Source organism: Physeter macrocephalus, chromosome 6 (genome assembly GCF_002837175.3).
Source record: "Physeter macrocephalus isolate SW-GA chromosome 6, ASM283717v5, whole genome shotgun sequence".
Lineage (NCBI taxonomy): Eukaryota > Metazoa > Chordata > Mammalia > Artiodactyla > Physeteridae > Physeter > Physeter macrocephalus.
Window position 1 is genome coordinate 51,960,302 of NC_041219.1, and position 19,654 is coordinate 51,979,955.

Consider the following 19,654-nt stretch of genomic DNA (forward strand, 5'->3'; position numbering starts at 1 on the left):
ACCCTGGGCAGGCGGCCCCAGTGCAGACACAGCTGCTCTGGCTGCCGGCCCGTCTCTTTGCACCCTCGTCTGACCCGAGCGCTCCGTGAAGTGGGCTCAGGCCCGAGGCGGGAACGAACTTGGGAAACATCTGATGGAGCTTCAGCACCAGAGGATGGGACCAACAGGCAGACAGCAGCCAAGACCATGGGCGCCCCCCTCCTGCCCCCCCCGCCCCGCCCAGGCGCCAGAGCCCACGGCCCGGCCTCCCTCCCTCCGGGCCGGCGCCTCACCGCTGCTCCCACCAGGCCCAGAGCACGCGTGGGCACCGCGGGGCTCCGGTCACCACCCCTCCCTCTGCCCTGTCAGTGAGGCAGAGCCGACGGGGATGGCGTCTGCCCGGCAGCGCTCACCCGTGGGCCTGGCCTGGGGTGCGGTCAGCAGCGGGCTGGCGTGTTTCGGGGTGGCCAGGAAGTCCAGGCGCTAGCCCCCCGCCGCCCCTGCTCTGGCCCCCTCTCTGAGTCGAGCTGCAGGAGCTCCCTGGGCCCCTAGGTCAGCCAGATGGCGTGAGTCAGGACAGGACGTGCTGCAAGGTGGCGTGGCCAGGCGCTGCCGTGCAGGCCAGGCCCTGCCGTGCAGGCCGGGCCGGGGAGCGGGCAGTGAGGCAGAGCCGACGGGGATGGCGTCTGCCCGGCAGCGCTCACCCGTGGGCCTGGCCTGGGGTGCGGTCAGCAGCGGGCTGGCGTGTTTCGGGGTGGCCAGGAAGTCCAGGCGCTAGCCCCCCGCCGCCCCTGCTCTGGCCCTCTCTGAGTCGAGCTGCAGGAGCTCCCTGGGCCCCTAGGTCAGCCAGATGGCGTGAGTCAGGACAGGACGTGCTGCGAGGTGGCGTGGCCAGGCGCTGCCGTGAAGGCCGGGCCCTGCCGTGAAGGCCGGGCCCTGCCGTGCAGGCCGGGCCGGGGAGCGGGCACCACAGCCTGTTCTATTATCACCCAGGGGACAGGTGGGGACGGCCGCACTCGGTGACTCTCCCCAGAGCGGCAAAGAGGCCCCGTGTGGCCCGGTAGGCACCGCAGTGGCCCTCTCTCCAGGGCCGCCCCAGGACAGGCCCACCCAGCAGGTGACACACCTGGTGTGCTGAACACGCCATCCCAGTGCCAAGGGGATATGCAGGTGATCGGAAGTGGATGGCAAATCCAACCACATGACTTCGTGGGGAGGAAGCATGGTGGGGACGGGCCCCTGTCCCCTGGGGCTCCTGTCTTGTCTCTGAAGGCTGGGGGCTACAGACCCCCCGCAATATCCACAAAGACCGGCCCTCGAGACCCCTCGCGGGCCCCCTGTCCCCTGTAGGCTCGGGTGGTTGGGACACCCCAGCCTGAGCCCAGAGAGGCTGCAGGGGCTCCCCCACCTCTGGTCTCCACAGCCTGCACGGCCCACTGAGAGCCAGAGGCCCGAAAGTCCACCTGCGGTGCAATCTGAGGGGATCTGACCCAGTGCAGGCACCCCCTTCACCCCCTCGCTCAGCCGAGGTTGAAAGGAGGCGCTTGGGTACAAAGAACCTGGACCAGCACAGCCAGACTTTTGTTGAATCAATGAGCGAACAAGGGGCCGCTGGGGAGCCGGCCGGGGCCCTCCAGCAAGGAGGGAGGGGCTCCAGAGGAGGGGTGCCTTGCGGGGGAGCCCGCACACCAGGAGGCTCTCATTCTCACCTGCCCAGGGCAGGGGTGCGGGTTGAGGGGTGCCGGTTGCGGGGTGAGGAGAGACGCGTGGGCTTGGGGACACGGGTGTGTGGGTGTCCCACGTGGGATGCAGGGCGAGGGGCCCGGGATGCGGGCGGGCATGGGGTGCAGGCGCCGGGAGAGGGCGGGGGCCGGGGCTCCACAAGAAACACCATGGTGAAGACTGCACAGTTTCGCTAAAATAGCTCTGTGGACTAGGTCCCTCATCTATGTCTAGGTTTCCAAAGAAACATGCCACGCACTGGAGGCCGGGGGGCCTGGGCGCCTCTCTCTGGTCCTGGTCCTTGGCGTCACGGGGTGCACAGGCCGCTGCCCGGCCCGTTGCCGACGGGCACGATGGAGGCAGGACAGCGGCGCAGAACGAGTGCCAGCACTTGCAGGGACAGGCGGGCGGCAGCGAGCCACGGCACACTAGGCACAGCGCCGGGAGGGCCCTTGGCAGCCCCGGGGGAGGGGGAGAGAGAGAAGGGCCCTGCGACGGTGCCCACCCGCCCGGAAACCGCGTGCATGGCCCCAGACCGCGCCCACCTGTGCAGACAGAGCCCACCTGCCCCAGACCACGCCCACCGGCCCAGACCGCGCCCACCTGCCCCAGACCACGCCCACTGAGGCCACCCACCAGCCCACAGACTGCATCCATCAGTGCATGAAATCATGTCCACCACCCCAGACCAGGCCCACTGGTACCAGAAACCATGCCTGCTGCCCCAAGACCTCGTTCTGGCCACGTTCACTGGTCCCTGAGACTGTGCTCCCTCCAGCACGCCCACCTCGGGCTCGCCCACCCCGCGGCGGCCCTCCCCCGCTGCAAGGCGTGCACCTGGCTGTAAGTTCCGTCCCAGCTGGCTCCCAAGCCCACCTGCTCCCACACAGAACCCACCCGGCTCTCCCCAGCTCTCAGAAAAGCCCAGACCTCCACTCAAAGCGGAGCGTTGAGGTCCCCTTGGCCCTGCTCATCTTTCTCCACCCCAAGGGGGTGCGGTCCCAGTCAGGGGGAGTGAGCAAGGCCCGGGCAGTGCCCAGCCAGCAATGGCCCAGCCCAGGAACGCCGCGGGCTGAGACACCACGCCTGCCAGAGCCACCCGCTGCCAATGCCCTGGGCTGAGTCACTCCTCCCCGGGGTCTGGGTGGGTCTGGGTGGGGTGGGCAGGAGTGGGGGCCACCTGGCACCCGTGCAAAGCAGCCCATGGCTTCCTGGACCCTTGAGCGGAGGCTGAGCCAGAGCCCAGGAATGGGGCCTTCCCCAGGGCCTGGGGCCAGCCTGACCCGCAGGACACGCCAGGGCCTGCGTGGCATGTGAGGGTGTGGGAGAGCGGAGGCCTGGGCACAGGGTGGGGAGGCCAAATCTGCAGGGGTGAGCAGGCACAGCGGCCACGGGGCAGCTCTGCCAGCAGTGCTTTGCCCACCGATGCACCCCAGGCCTAGACAGGCCTAGCGTAGGGCTGGACGGGACAGAGCCCTGGGCCCGCTCCAAGCTGAGGGAGGGCCAGGCCCCTGCGGCAGAGGGGCGCATGAGGCGGGCAGGAGGGGCTGAGCCGTCCGTTTAGGGGTTGGCGTGAGGGGCTGAGAAGCAGGAGAGCCATGCATCGTGCATCCTGGGGGTGAAGGAGGAGGGGCTGAGGCCTAAGGTGCACCGGGGACGGGGGACATCACCAAAGCGGACGGGGTGTCCGCTCAGGAATCGGTGCTCTGGGATCCAGACCAGCCCTTCTGGGGAAAAACACCAAACCCGAGCATAAAACATGAAAAACATCTTAGAAGCAACAAAAAGCTGGAAAAAAGCAAGGAACGATCAGGTCGAGGCTGCGGGGAAGCCCTTCCTTCAGAGGCTTCGCAGACCAGTATCACTCGAGGCTCGAGTTGCCAAGGCTTTAGGGGTGCAGGGGCAGCAGACCACCCCCAAGATGGGTGAGAGACACCCCACCCCTCAAAGAAGCAGCAAGCCCCAAAGGTTACACCCCGGGTGCAAGGGTGAGCCCCAAACACACCTTCCCTGCCCCAGGGAGAGCGAGGCGTGTTCTTGGTGCTGAGCCATGTGGGTGGGAATCCCAGAGAGACTGGGGTCCCGAGCTAGTCCCAGACAGGTCTGGGTGACGACTCCTTATCCCTGGGCTGCAGGCAGGGCGGGGAGGGCACGAAGCATCAACCTATGAATTTAGAGCGATGCGGGCAGCTTTCCCCAGGAGGCCGGAGATGAGGGGCCTGGGGCACACACCACCCCCTGAGGGGGGCTCACCTGCATTCTGGAAGGGCGCAAAGAATCCCCACAACTAACGTTTTAAAGAAAATGATCCATCTCTAATTAACCGTGAGAGTGCCGGCCGAAACAGCGGCGCAGACGTGACCAAAGACTTCAGCTGTTAGAATTATCAGACACGGAATATAAGCTAACTGTGCAATTTCATACAATTTAGAGGTTTCAGGCAAAGGAAAGGGGCTAGAAAGCATAACCAACTCTACTGAAAAGTAGAGTTTCTAAAAAATGAAACTATAATAACTGAAGTTAAAGTTTCAATGGATGGGATTCATAGGGATCCAGACGCCGTTAAGGACAGAAGGAACTGGAAGGCAGATGAGGAGACCGTGCGGATGGCAGCACAGGAAACCAAACACTGAACGGGGGCGATACGGGCTGAGGGGCAGCAAAGGTGTGGAGTAACATCGCACCTGAGCTCCAGGGGCGACGACGGAGGACGGGCTGGAGGCGATACATGAAGTGACAGAGGCTGCAAGTTTCTCATACACGGCTGATGACACGAGTGTGAGAGGAAAGATGTCCAAAGATTCCCAGTTTGAATAAATAAAAATAAAACCCCACACCCAGATCTGTCTTATTAAAACAGTTGTCAATGGCGCAGGCAGTTAAGGCAGCTCACTTTTGGAAAGCCGTGGCCTTGGCTGAGTATCTCTGAGAGCAGCAGTGGAAGCCAAGACAGCAGAAAGATGCTGAGAGAAAATGGCTGGACTCCCACGGCAGAGAGCCCGTCGCTTTCAGGATAAGTGTGCAAAAGAGAGAATAAAGAAGAGCTCCCGTATTGGAAGCCTGAGACACGGGGAGGGTGCAGGGAGAAGAGCGGGGTGTGCGGTCTAAACGCACGATGCTCACGTCCCGTGTCTCCGAGACTGAAGGTCACTGTATTGTCTGGGTGCAAGTAAAAGTACGCCTTTCTCGCACTGCGGACGTTGATAAGCTCAGTAAGCAACGAGCAATTTCTAGGCAGCCGCTAAGAGCCCAGGGACAGAGTGTGTGACCTCCAAACGAGAAGAGGGAAAAACCGAAATGACAAAACAGTTACTGAAAATAAGGCCAGAACAAAGAGAAAGAGGGACATGAGAGGGAGGAGAACAGACGGAGACCAAATGCAATCAGATGAGAGGTACTGTGGGGTCCTCAGGCCCCTCCCACGTCACATCAGGATGGGCTGTGCGGCCGGCAGAACACGGCGGAAGTGATGGGGCCACAGAAGCGTGTCTCCAGTGGTGGGTCCGGAGCCCCTTGTTCTGAGGACGCTCCGCCCGCGGTGAGGTGGCTCAGGCAGCCCTCTGGAGGGTCCACGTGGGGAGGAAGTGAGGCCTCCACCCCTCACCGTGTGGGTGAGCCGTCACGAGAGTGGATCCCTGCCCCAGCCGAGCCTCTGCCAACGTCTTGCCCGAAGCTCGCGTGAGACCACGAGCCAGTACCTCAAGGTTAAGGCCCTCTTGGGTCCCTGACCCTCAGAAATATGTGGGATAACAGGTATCTGTTGCCTGGAGTAATTTGTTGTGCAGAATCCATGTACCTGTGTGTATATACACGATCACACAAAATGCAGATGTTAAATGCGCTGTTTAAAAGGGTGTGGTCAACCTGAATTTAAATTTTAGCCGCTCTTTGCCTTCTGAGACGGACCACATTCTGTCTATGGAGTGTGCATCTCCCTGAATAAACCCACTTTCACTTAAAAAAAAATCACATTTTATGCAGAGAAATATCTAAAACGTAAGATTAGAGAATGACTGAAAGGAAGAGATATACTAGGCAAATTCTAACCAAAATAAAACAGGGGCTGAAGAAATATAAAGTAAAAATGGTCAGGATTATACGAAGGTGATGCATCCCAAAGATCGTTAGGCTACTTGGCTTAGTAATTGATGGGACACGCAGACAAGAAATATCAGAAAGATATAAAAGATCTGAAAGACACAATAAACAAGCTCAACCCCGCTTCAGCCACCCAGTAATCGTGGAACACACACTATTTTCAGGCACCGTGAGCACTGACAGCATAAAGCAACTCACAAGTGTCTGGGTGTGGAAGTGACACAGCTCCAGTCAAACGTGATTATGCTAACAGGAAAATACAAGCTAATTACAAAACCCGATGCAAATGTATTTATAGGAAACCAATTTCTAAATAACTTAGAGATCAAAGAAATAACTGTAATGAAAATTAGAAAATACTGATCTGAATAATACCCCAAATACTGCATTTCAAAAATTTTCAGATGCAGTTAAAGTAGAAAATAAAGGGAAATTGCCATCCTTAAATGTACGTATTGAAGAGACGAAATGCTGAAAGTTAAGAACCAACCATCTAGCGCAAGAAGTTAGAAAAAGGGGCTTCCCTGGTGGCTCAGTGGTTGAGAGTCCGCCTGCCGATGCAGGGGACGCGGGTTCGTGCCCCGGTCCGGGAGGATCCCACGTGCCGCGGAGCGGCCGGGCCCGTGAGCCATGGCCGCTGGGCCTGCGCGCCCGGAGCCTGTGCTTCGCAACGGGAGAGGCCACGGCAGTGAGAGGCCCGCGTACTGCAAAAAAAAAAAAAAAAAAAAAAAAAAAAGAAGTTAGAAAAAGAACAAACCCAAATAACAAATGTAAGAGCAAAAGTAAAGCAAATAGAAAGTTCAACAAAGCCTAAGGCTGGTTCTCTGAGAAGCTGGATAAAGTGACAGACCGTGGTGAGACTGATGGCGGCGGGGGCCGGGTGGGGGGAGGGGACAATATTAGGAATAAAAGCGAGACGTCATCTCTCATTCTGCAGACGTTAGAAAGATAACGAAGGAAGACAAGGTCCACTTCCCATTCCTGCATCAATTGATGCCACTCACACGAACAGAATAATACGACCATCTCATTAGATTCAGGGGAAACAGTGGAGAAATTCTATGTCATTCACGATAAACAGAGAAAAGAAAACACCTCTCAGCAAGCAAGGAATAGCCAGAATGTCCTCGATCTGAGAGCGTGTATTTGTGAAAACCTTACAGCTGACTCCTGCCCCGCTCCCTACTGAGGTTCCGGCTAGTGCAGTGAGGCAGGAACAGGGACAGGGCAGAGAGACCAGAAAGAAAGGAGGATGGGCGTCATTCGAGGTGATGGGATATTGCATAGAAAATCCAAGGCATCTACAGACTAGTGAGACCCGGAGGTCAATTCACCAGCGCTGTGGGCTACAGGGTCAGCGTGCAAAAGCCATGGGGATATTCTACACATTAGCACAAATAATTGGAAAATAAAATTTATTTTATTTTTCCGTCTCGCTTTTATTCCTAATATTGTCCCCTCCCCCCACCCAGCCCCCGCCGCCATTTAAAATAAAATTGAAAACACCATTTATATCACTCATATGTGGAATCTTAAAAAAATAAGTCAAACTCATAGAAACAGAGAGTAGAAAACTGGCTGCCAGAGTCTGGGAGGTGGGCTGGAGGGGAGCAAAACACTCAGCTATAAGGTAAGTGAGGTCTGAGGATCAGACGTAAGACGTGGTGACCACAGTTGATAACCATATGCATTGTATCACTGAAATTTGCTAAGAGTGGGTCTTAAATGTCCTCACCAGAAAAAGAGAAAATGATTAAACCCCACCATTTACTAAAGTATCAAAGTTTATTGATAAAAATACATGTATAAAAGTACCAAAAATACATCAAATACATAGGAATACATTTGATGAAAAAACCCATGCTAAAAGTATTGCTTAGGAAAACTAAAGAATACCTAAATAAATGTCGAGATACATCATGTACGTAGATTGGGAGTCTCAGTGTGGTAAGGGCGTCAATTCTCCCTGAAATGATCGATAGCTTCGACCCGATCCCCATCAAAATCCCGCCAGGCTGTCTCTAGAAATCCACAGGCTGATTCTAAAATTTAAATGGAGGACTTCCCTGGCGGTCCAGTGGTTAAGACTCCGTGCTTCCATGGGTTCGATCCCTGGTGGGGGGCGGTCAGCCGGACGTCCAGATGAAAGCAAACAGACTTGACACCACGCGCAAAACCTAACTCAGGGTGGATCAGAGACCACACGTGAACGTCAAAACCGTAAAGCTTCTAGGAGGAAATATACGGGAACATCTTCATGACCGTTGGGGAAGCAAAGTTACTTTAGGCCGGATGCCCAAAGCACGAGCCACAAAAGGAAAACTGATCAATTGCCCTTTATAAAATATTTCTGCTCTTCAAAAGGCATCACTAAGAAAGTGAAAAGGCAAACCGCAGACGGGGAGAAAATATTACCCGTGCACATATCTGAGAAACAAATATACAGATTATCTAGAAACCACTACAAATAAATAACAAAAGGACAAACGACCTAATTTTAAAATGGGTAAAAGATTTCAACAGGCCCTTCACAGCGAAAGGCATCCGAACGGCCAGTAAACATAAAGCATGACTAGTCACCAGGGAAACACAAAGTAGAACACACCTACCAGAATGGCTAAAAATACGAAGTTTACTATGCCGAGTGGTGGCTCAGTCAGGACTCCCGTGATCTGCTGGGGTGGAGACACCGCCAACGCCGTGGAAGGCTGCGGGCAGTTTCTTCCAAAGCAAAATCTAAGCGTCCCCCGCGACCTGCAATCCACTCCCAGGTACAAACCCGGGAGAAACGATGCACAGGTCCGCGTGGAGGCTTGCTCTGGAGTGATCGGGCACCTCCATCTGTGACAGTCCCCGGCGGGAAGCAACCCACCCTCCCGTCAGCACACTCAAGCCTGGACGCTGCTCGGCGAGGAAAACGTGCACACAGGTGCCCTCAGCACGGCTGCCCAAGGCCAAAGAGGCCGGACACAGGCGAGCACGTGCCGTGTGGGTCCACGTGTGGCCCGGCAGCCTGGGCTGATTGAAGTCAGAGAGTGGTCATCGCATGGCCGGAGGACAGGGTGGGAAGGGGCACGGGAAACTTTCTGTAGAGAAATGTCCCCGCTCTCCATCCGGGTGGTGGTCATGAAGGCAAACACATCGCACCGTGTCTGCTGGAGGCCTGTCCTTCCCATTTGTAAGTTGCGCCTTAAGAACATTGTGTCAAAAGAGACATTATTTACTGTGGCATTAAAAACCACCAAGTAGCCAGAAAAAAAATCTAATGAAAGATGTGCCAGACCCCTACCCTGAAAAGCCACAAGACACAATCCAGAGAAAATCAAAGACGCCCTAATTAAGTAGAGTAGATCATGATTTTGATTTGAAAGACAATATAAAGAGATGCCAATTCTCCCCTCTGCAGATTCAAGATGATCCCAATCAAAATCCTGGCAGGTTTTCCTCCCCTCTTCTCTGTCTGTCTGTCTGTCTCTTTCTTTTTTTCTTTCTCTTGAGGTGGACAGGCTGATCCTGACATACGTATGGAAATGCAAAGGGCTGAGAGCAGCCTCTGGTGCAGAGTGTACTTCCCGTGCTGCTGGCTGGGCCGGGCCAGGTGACCTGCTCTCACCTGCACACGGTGCGGTGAAGGCTGCAAGCGCTCGCGTGCTGCCCAGCTGTCAAGAGACAGACTCGCCCTGGGCGGCTGCTGGCTCGCGGCTGAGGGTCCTGTGGTTCTGGCCTGAACACAGCCGGTAGCCTGGAAGCAAGCGCAGCCAATCCCGCGGGACCCTCGGGGCCACAACCCGCCCAGGCGAAGGCAGACCTCATGCACCTGGCCCCCACCTCATGTGGCGGCCTGTCCCCCACACAAAGCCAGCGGTCCCCGGGCTGGATGCGGAGACGGGCTGAGAGCTGAACGCTGTCGTGGGGCTATGGGGCAGGAGCCTGCAGAAGAAGGCTGCTTGGAAGGTGTATGGAGACACCTGCTCAGGCCCCAGGCACAGCCACTGAGGTGGCAGCCCTGATGGACCCAGCGGCCGCCAGCGAGCATGGACCCGGGAGAAAGCGCTCGAGCTTTGCAGTTGCTGCGGAGATTACAACATGCATTTCTTAAATGTGCTGAGGTGAAATTCACAAAATATAAAAATAACCATTGTAAAGTGAAAATTCACTTCTGGTGTCCAGCATGTAAGGAGGCTGGAAGTTGCCACTCCACCCTAACAGCAGGTGAAAACCTGAACAGACCGGAAAATCGCCAGCTGTTCTTAGATCTGTCAGAGAACTGAGGTCACAGGGCAAAAGCCTGCCCCAAATTGGAGAGACGGATGGGCAGGTACAGAGAGTCACCAGAGCAGAAACCTCTGCGGGAGCCAGCACCAGGGAAGGAAACCCACCTGCTGCAATGGACGAATTGCTGGAGGCTCAGCGCGCAGACAATCCTGAGAGTTAGAAACCCCAGGGGTCATTTTTAGGGGGCCCCATACTTTTGTCAGTTTTACCTCCGAGAGTTTGACCTGGGGGTCACAGTGAGTATTGGAGGAAAATCCCCTTGTGTTTCTGGCAGGTAGAGGAGGAAAGGAACACACTGTTCTTAACAAGGCTGCCCTCAGGAGAAATAGTCACCAGAGTGTGACCTGCCAGGGTTTTATCAGGGCCTAATCAACACTGGGGCAGGAAAATACCCAGCTCCACCGCCTCTAGCCATCCTATCCCACCAAAGAGGGGAAAAAAGGAGAAGCGGTGGTGAAGTTCACAGTCCAAGGGCACAGGCTCACCAAAGATTGAGACCTGATCACAGGACTACAGAGCACTGTATCAGACAAAAAAAAAAAAAAAAAAGGGGGATTTTTTTGCCAGTAGACTTGGCTTGCAAGAAATGTTAAAAGAAAGAAGTCCTTAGAAGAGAAAAAAAAATGGCATAAATCAGAAACTCAGATCCACATAAAGAAAGGAAGAGCATTAAAGAAGGAATAAATAAAGGGAAAATTAGAACTTTACTTTTTTAATCCTTAATTGATCTGACAGAACATAATAATTTAATAATTATTATTAAAAATAAAAATAGCAAAAATGTATCCAGATTATAGCTTATGGATAAGTGAAATAAATGACAGCAAAGATACAGGGCACAGAAGGAAGGAATTAGGAACATTTTGTTATAAAATATTCCTATTACTGTAAAGTGGTCAATGTTACTTGAAAATGCAGTTCCATTCATTGTAAATGTATATTGCAAACTATAGGACAACCACTAAAAAAATTTATATATATCTATATATATCTGCTATGCTAGGAAAAGAAAGAAAATGAAATCATACCAAATGCTCAGTTAAAACCACAAGAGGCAGAAAAAGAGTACAAAAAAAAATAGGAACAAAGGACAAGGGCAACGAATAGAAAACAGTAATAAATATGGTAACTGTTACTCCAACCATATCAATAATCACTTTAAATGTCAATGATTAAATGTATCAATTAAAAGAGATTATACAGTGATCAAACAATAAGACCCAACTGTATGTTTTCAACAAGAATTCCACTGTAAATAAAGACACATATAGATTAAAAGCAAAGGGATGGAGAGTAATATACCATGCTAACACTAATAAAGGAAAGCAGGAGTATCTATATTAATTTCAGACAGAACAGACTTCAGAGCAAGGAAAACTATCAGGGATAAAAAGAATGTTACATAATGATGAAAGGGTCAATACACCAAGAAGACATAGCAATACTTAACATGTATGTGCCTAACAACAGAGCATCAAAATACATGAGGCACAAACTGATAGAACTTCAGGGAGAAATAGATGACCTCTCTTAGAGTTGGAGACTTCAACACCCCTCTCTCAGAAATGGATAGATCCAGCAGGCAGAAAATCCGTAAGGATGTAGGTGAACTCAACAGCACCGTCAATCAACTGGATATAATGGACATCTATACAGTACTTCATCCAACAAAAGCAGAATACACATTCTTCTCAAGCTCATTTGGAACAGTTCCCAAAAGAGCCCACTTTTGGGCCATAAAACACACCTTAACAAACGTAAAAGAATAGAAATCATAAAATATATGCTCTCAGACCACAATGGATTAAACTAGAAATCAAAAGATACAGATAGCTGGAAAACTCCTCAAGTATGTGGAGATTAAACCACGTACATCTAATGACACATGAGTCAATGAAAAGAATCCCAAGAAAAATTGTAAATATTTAGAACTGAATGAAAATAAAAATACAATTCATCAAAATTTGTGGGATGCAATGAAAGCAGTGCTTAGAGGGGAATTTATAGCAGTGAATGCATATATTAGAAATGAAGAAAGATCTGAAACTAATTATCTAAGATTTTATCTTAGGAAGCCAGAAAAAGAAGAACAAATCAAACTCAAAATAAACAGAAGAAAATAAATAATAAAACTTAGACCAGGGACTTCCCTGGTGGCACAGTGGTTGAGAATCCACCTGCCAATGCAGGGGACATGGGTTCAATCCCTGGTCTGGGAAGATCCTATATGCCGCAGAGCAACTAAGTCCGTGTGCTGCAACTACTAAACCTGTGCTCTAGAGCCCGCAAGCCACAACTGTTGAGCCCACGTGCCGGGAGCCCGGCTGGGGCACACAGACGCACACACACGTGCACACGCATGCACACGCACGCATGTCCTCGAGGCCAGGTGTGACCGTGGCTTTGCCACGGTCTCCCCCCGCCCAGGACATGGCACAAAGACAGGTAAATGTCAGCCGAGGCCCCTCCGGAGCCCACGGGGACCTACCATCACATCGTGGATGTCATCTGTTTTCTCCAAAGCTACTTCTTGATTTTCTTTGCCTTCACCACGTTTGTTTTCTGCAAACACAACACACAGGAGATGTCAGCGCATCATGGCCGGAAGGCGTGACCACAGCCAGGCCCACGACAGGGCCCAGTGCGGAGCCGGTGCCCCCGTGGGTCCCGAAAGGAGCAGGGTCGAGTCAGGCTCGGGTGTCCACCACATGGCACCCCCACCAGGGGCCGTGCCAGGATTGGGGACCCGGGACGTGGGCAGGGCCGTGAGCTGGGTCTCAAGCACCATGTGGGACGGGGCCCAGCGCAGACCCTGGAGCCAAGAGGATGCAGACTCTGTGCAGAGCAGGGGCAGACACGGGTGGGGTCAGGGAGGGCCAGTGACCAGGGGCTGGGTGCAGCGGGCACTGCAGGGGGCCAAGCAGTGACCATTCGGGAGCTGGGGCCAGAGGAGGGACAGTCAGGGCCAGGCCACTGAAGGACGATGAACACCATCCAGACACAGGAGGAGGTCTGGGCATGGACGGTGGGACACCAAGAAGTGACCAGTACCAGGGTTTGAAAGGGCTCGCCAGTGCCTGGACGCCTGGGGAGGGGGCCAGGAGGTGACTCCTTCCCCAAGGGGGAGGCCACAGCACAGGACCCGCAGAATAGACTCACGTCTGGGTCCTCATGACATACACACAAACATCTCACACCGAAACACAAGACGCCTCCGATACTCTACCTGGCGCTCCTTCCCCTTCGTCTTCGACACTCGGAACGACTTTGGGCAGAAAGTGGAACCTCTTCTCCACCCAGCCCTTCCTCCGCAGGGCGGCCCGGATCACCGGGTAGTGTCCGTAGATGGAGAAGATCTTCTTTTCCTTGAATTGCAAGAGTGTATTTGAAATTAAAGAATTGAAAACAAGTTAATTTTGTCTCTGTAAGAGGAGTCTACTATCAGGATGACACAGGCTGCACCAGGGGGAAGACACCACAGGCAATCAAACTAGAAATCAATAACAAAATAACTAGAAAAATAGCCACCAGTTTAGAAATTAAGAACTATAGTTTTAAGTAACACACAATCAATGAAAAGCAATGATATGAATTATAAAACACTTTGAACTGAATCTCATCAAAAACACTACAAAATGAAATCTTTTGAAATGCAGCTAAAGCAGTACTTAGAGGGATGTTTGTAGCCCTGAATGTTTACCAGCTACAGGTAAAAGAATGAAATTAGAACATTCTCTAACACTGCATACAAAAATAAACTCAAAATGGATTAAAGACCTAAATGTAAGACTGGATAAAACTCCTACAGGAAAACATAGGGAGAACACTCTTTGACATAAATTGCAGCAATATTTTTTTGATCCATCTCCTAAAGTAATGAAAATAAAAGCAAAAATAAACAAATGGGACCTAATTAAACTTAAAAGCTTTTGCACAGCAAAGGAAACCATAAACAAAATGAAAAGACAACCTATGGACTGGAAGAACAAATTTACAAACAATGCAACGGACAAGGGATTAATTTCCAAAATATATAAACAGCTCAGTATCAAACAAACAAACAACCCAATCAAAAATGGGATTTACAAGATCTAAACAGACATTTCTCCAAAGAAGACATACAAATGACAATAGGCATGTGAAAAGATGCTCAATATCACAAATTACTAGAAAAATGCAAATCAAAACTACAAAGAGATATCACCTCACATCGGTCAGAATGGCCACCATCAAAAAGTCTACAAATAGGGCTTCCCTGGTGGCGCAGTGGTTGCGCGTCCGCCTGCCGATGCAGGGGAACCGGGTTCGCCCTCCTACACTGTTGGTGGGAATGTAAATTGGTGTAGCCACTATGGAGAACAGAATGAAGGTTACTTAAAAAACTAAAAATAGGGTTACCATATGATCTAGCAATCCCACTCCTGCGTATATAGCTGGAAAAGACGAAAACTCTAATTTGAAAAGGTACGTGCACCCCCATGTTCACAGCAGCACTATTTACAGTAGCCAAGACATGGAAGCGACCTAAATGTCCATCAACAGATGAATGAATAAAGAAGATGTGGTATACATATATATATATATACATATACAATGAAATATTACTCAGCCACAAAAAAGAATGAAATGATGCCATTTGCAGCAACATGGATGGACCTAGAGATTATCATATTAAGTGAAGTAAGTCAGATAGAGAAAGACAAATATCATTTGATATCACTTATATGTGGAGTCTAAAAAAATGATACAAATGAACTTACTTACAAAACAGAAATAGATTCACAGATATAGAAAACAAACACGGTTACCAAAGGAGAAAGGTGCGGGGGGGAGGAATAAATTAGGAGTTTGGGATTAACAGATACACACTACTATCTACAAAATAAATACACAACAAGGACCTGCTGTATAGCATAGAGAACAATATTTTGTAATAACCTATAATGAAAAAGAATCTGAAAAAGCATATATATATATATAGCCGAATCACTTTGCTGTATACCTGAAACAAACACAACATTGTAAATCAACTATACTTCAATAAAAAAAGATACTATGAACATCCACATGTCAATAATTTGGCAATTCATATGAAATGGACATTTTCCTTAAACGACACTGCTTATCAAAAGTGACATAAAAGAAATAGAAAATCCACATGGGCCTATCTCTGTTAAACAAATTAACTCCATATTTAAAATGTTTCCCACAATGAAGCCAGGACTAGATGGCATTACAGGTCAATCTGTCCAAATATTTCAGAAAAAAAACAACAACCAAAAACACCCCATATAAACCCTTTCACTAAAGAGGAAAGTAGAAAAGCCTTTTCAACACTTTCTTTTTTTTTTTCTTTTTCAAGTTTTTTTTATGAGGTCATACATTTAACACCAAAATCTGACAAGGACCTTTTTAAAAGAAAGAAATATTACAAGCCAATCTTGCTCATAAAAATAGACACAAAAGGGCCTCCCTGGTGGCGCAGTGGTTGAGAATCTGCCAGCCAATGCAGGGGACACGGGTTCGAGCCCTGGTCTGGGAAGGTCCCACTTGCCGTGGAGCAACTAGGCCCGTGAGCCACAGCTACTGAGCCTGCGTGTCTGGAGTTTGTGCTCCACAACAAGAGAGGCCATGACAGTGAGAGGCCTGTGCACTGAGATGAAGAGTGGTCCCCACTCACCGCAACTAGAGAAAGCCCTCGCATAGAAACGAAGACCCAACACAGCCAAAAATAAATAAATAAATAAATAAATAAAAATACAATTTAAAAAATAGACACAAAAATCATAAAATATTTGTAAATCAAATCCAGTGACATATAAAACAGTACACTTGACCATGTGGTATTTGTTCTAGGGATACAAAGTTTGTTTAATATTTGAAAATCCATAACGTAATCATTTGATAGACTAAAGGAAAAAATATGCAGAAGAAAACATATGATAAAATGTAATAACTATTTGTTTTAAAACTCTCAGTAAACCAGGAATAAAGTGAACTTCCTTTAAAACTTATAGCAATAAGAATTTATAGGTGTTTAATTTATAATTTTGGTGAATGACAACTTAATTAAAAGATACTTGTACATTTTATAGGGAAAATATTAACCATTAGGGCTTAGAGAAAGGTATCCTGGTGAACCTGGATCAGTTTAGGGCCTCTGTTATATAACTATAAACTAGGTTCTAAAATGAAAATTTTATATTTTAGATAAATTTTCCAAAGAAAACTTGACAAAGAAATGTGAAAAAAAAATCATGTTTAAAAAATAAAAAAAACCTTATACATCATATTTTGTGGTGAAACACTGAGCACTTTCCTCCTGAGTGTGGAAACAAAAAAAAAAGATGCCCACTATACCATATCTATTCAACATTATACTCAAAAGTGCTAGCCCATGAAATAATGCAAGAAAAGGAAATAAGAGGTATAAAGACTGAAAAGATCTGCAGGTGATGATTGTATATGTTACAAATCTAATTATATGAGTTAGTAGTGTATTTACCAAGGTCACCAACCACCAAGCCAGGAAAATGAATTCAACTGTATTTCTATACACTAGAGACAATTAGAAAATGAAACTCAAAAATGCCACCTACAGCAGTGTTAAGCATGGATTATCTGGGAGTGATTCTAACAAAAGGTCTTGCACACCTGTAACTAAAAGTGGGAACCTTACTGACAAGAATGAAAGAGCTAATGTTCATGGTCAGAGTCTGGAATTTAAGATGTTAATTCTCACCCCAATTGATCTACACATTCAATGGAATCACAAAATCCCAGCAGGACTCGTGTGTGTGTGTGTGTGTGTGTGTGTGTGTGTGTGTGTGTGTGTGTGTGTGTGTGTGTTGGGGGGGGCTTATATTAACAATTGATTCTAAAAATGCAAAAGTCCAAGAAAACCTGAGCACATCTTGAAGAACAAAGTCAGAGAAATATTAAGACTTTTACGAGGCTCCTGGAATTAAAGCAGGTACTTCGCAATAAGGACGGGCAGACAGATCAACAGAACAGACGGACGGCCCCCTCCCCGAGCCTGAGCTCGACGGTCCCTTTCAGGAAACCCAGGGCGGCGGGCGCAGGACAATACTGACTAGATTCTCCTCTCTGCTCCCCTGCCGATGACGCGGACGGTTCCATTCCGGCCTCGGGCACCTCGCCCTTCCTCCCTTCCACTGCCTGGACCCCTGCAAGGGGATATCAGTGCTGATAGAAGCAGGGAGCTCAGAGGGGCGAGAGCAGGGCTGGGGTGGAGGGGGAAGTCTGGGGTTTGGGGGTGCGCAGGCTAGGGTCGGGGTGGGGGGGCCGAAGGCGGGGTCCAGAGGTGGAGGGCTGGGCAGGTCTGGAGTAGGGGGGCGGGCAGGAGCTCCGAAGGAAGGGTAGGTCCGGGACTCCGCGGGGGTGGTCTAGAATCCCAGGGCCGGAGGGGAGGAGGGGCGGAGGGCGGAGGGAGGTTGGCCCCGTGCTCACCCGGGCCGGGGCCCGTGCCCTCGCCCCCCGTCGCGCTGTCCCGCGTCCTCCGGTTGCCCGGGGTGACGGGCCCGGGCCGCGCGGCGCATTGTGCAGCACCGGGGCGCCGGCAGCGGGGCCCGGGGAGCGCGGCGCGGCGGCGGCCGGCGCGGGGCGTGGGGCTGCGCGGGCGCGCGGGGACCGGGGCGCCGGGGGCCGGACACGGTGTCCGCCGGGAGGAGGGCCCGCGAGTGGCGCGCGCCCCGCCCCGCTCCGGGTGTCAGGATCACACAGACCCGCCCTGGCAGTCAGAGCCCCCCAAGTCATAAAGACCCGAGGGCCACACCCGGGCCCCCGCCCCTGCGGAACCAGCCGGGCTGTCCAGGGCAGGCTCTGTCCTGGGACTCTCGGGCCTCTTTCTGGTCCACACCCTGGGCCTCCCTCCGCACCTAACATTATATGTCCCCCAGGAGAACGCCCCCAGCCCACCAGGGAGTGTGCTCTGGTGTCCCCGGGGTCACTGGTGGGGCCTGACCCGCCGCCCCGGGGGTTCCCAGCATCGGCCAGTGTCCCACCCCACCCAGATATCCCGCCTCTCTGGTCCAGCATCTTTGTGGAGGGAGGGGTGAGTAGGAAAGATCCACCCACCCCATCAGTGCCTTCCTCCTGGTAACTTTCCCAAATCTAGATGTCATCTTTATTTGGTTTAAAAATGTTTATTTTGCATTTAACTTCCCAAGATAACCCGAAAGTGAGGTTCTGCGCCCACTCAGCGAGGGGTGGTGGGCATTCCCCTGGGGGGGCCCCAGTGCCTTTCCCGTCTCCACCAGATCCCGCTGCAGACTGGCTCAGGGCAACGTAAATCATGAATAGATGAAGAGGTGGCCCTCGCCCCCATCCCCCTCCTATGCTTTACCTCTCAGTTGTTTCCGACCTGGGCACGGAGATACCCAGAGACCCAGAGTTAAACAGGCACCTGGGCCACATTGACATGTTAGCATTTATTGCTTAGGCAGCATTAAACTATATCACACAAAAATGTCAATTGACAGAGACAGGACTATACACTTTTAAAACCCCATCTGTGTGGATTTTTCAAGCTCTCTCTAAAATAAGAAAGTGCAGGCCTGTGTTAAGCCCCCAGGCACCTCATTCCAGCTCTAAGACTCAGACTTTCTGGACCCCCAGGAGACATCAGCATCACCTGCACTGTCCCCGTGGCTCCCGTCCAGGCTGGGGAGCTGCAGGAAGGGGAGGTGGCCCCGTGGGCTGCGGCTGGGTGGGGTCTGCTCGTGTGCAGGTGAGAGCCACCCTGCTGCCCCCGTGCTTGTTTGGGGGCCTGACCAAGGCATCCGTCTTCCTGGCCCACCCGGGACACGGAGGCCACCGAGACGTGGAGATGTGAGCTGTCAGTTTTCAGAGCCTTGGACAACGGCCCCACCCCAGAGAACACTGAGCTGCCACAGTGGACGGGGTCGACCCCAGTGTTGTTGACAGAGGGCTCAGGACGGGTGCAGGCTGACTGCTGCTGAGCTGGGTCTCCACTGGCCATGTAGGACACCCATACATGCACCAGGGCCACTGAACGGGGGCCCTTCCGGAAAGACTGGGTTTAAGTATAGAGAGAGCAGAAATGCAGGCAGGTGGGCTTCACGTGGGGAAAGCTGCGCATTGGGGGTGGGGGCTGCCCCGCACCCCCGGCTCTGAGGGAAGTAGCTCCACGGGCTCTCGAGACAGGGCGGAAGCAGCTCTGCCCTCGCCAAGGAATCCACGCTCCCTCAGCGGGCTGGGCCCCCGAGAAGAGCCGAAATGGGTGAGATCCACGCACGGCTTAGCACGGTGTGTGTGTGCTGGCTGCGGACAGCAGGTGCTCCACAAAAGCAGGGCAGGGAGGCCGGGCGAGGCTCGGAGGAGCAGACACCGGCAGCCGGTCACTGGTTGGACCGGGAACCCGGAGACCCGTGGTTGCCCAAACATCAGCGCCTGGAGAATTCAGCTCTAGCGTGGGCCCCTCCCTCACCTGGGGGTCCCGTGCCCCTGCGCCTGTGGCTCGGCCACCTCGGGAGCGCTGAACTGACTGCAGCCCCCCAGTCAGCGCAAAAGAGTCAACCTCTGCCTAGTTCAAAATTCA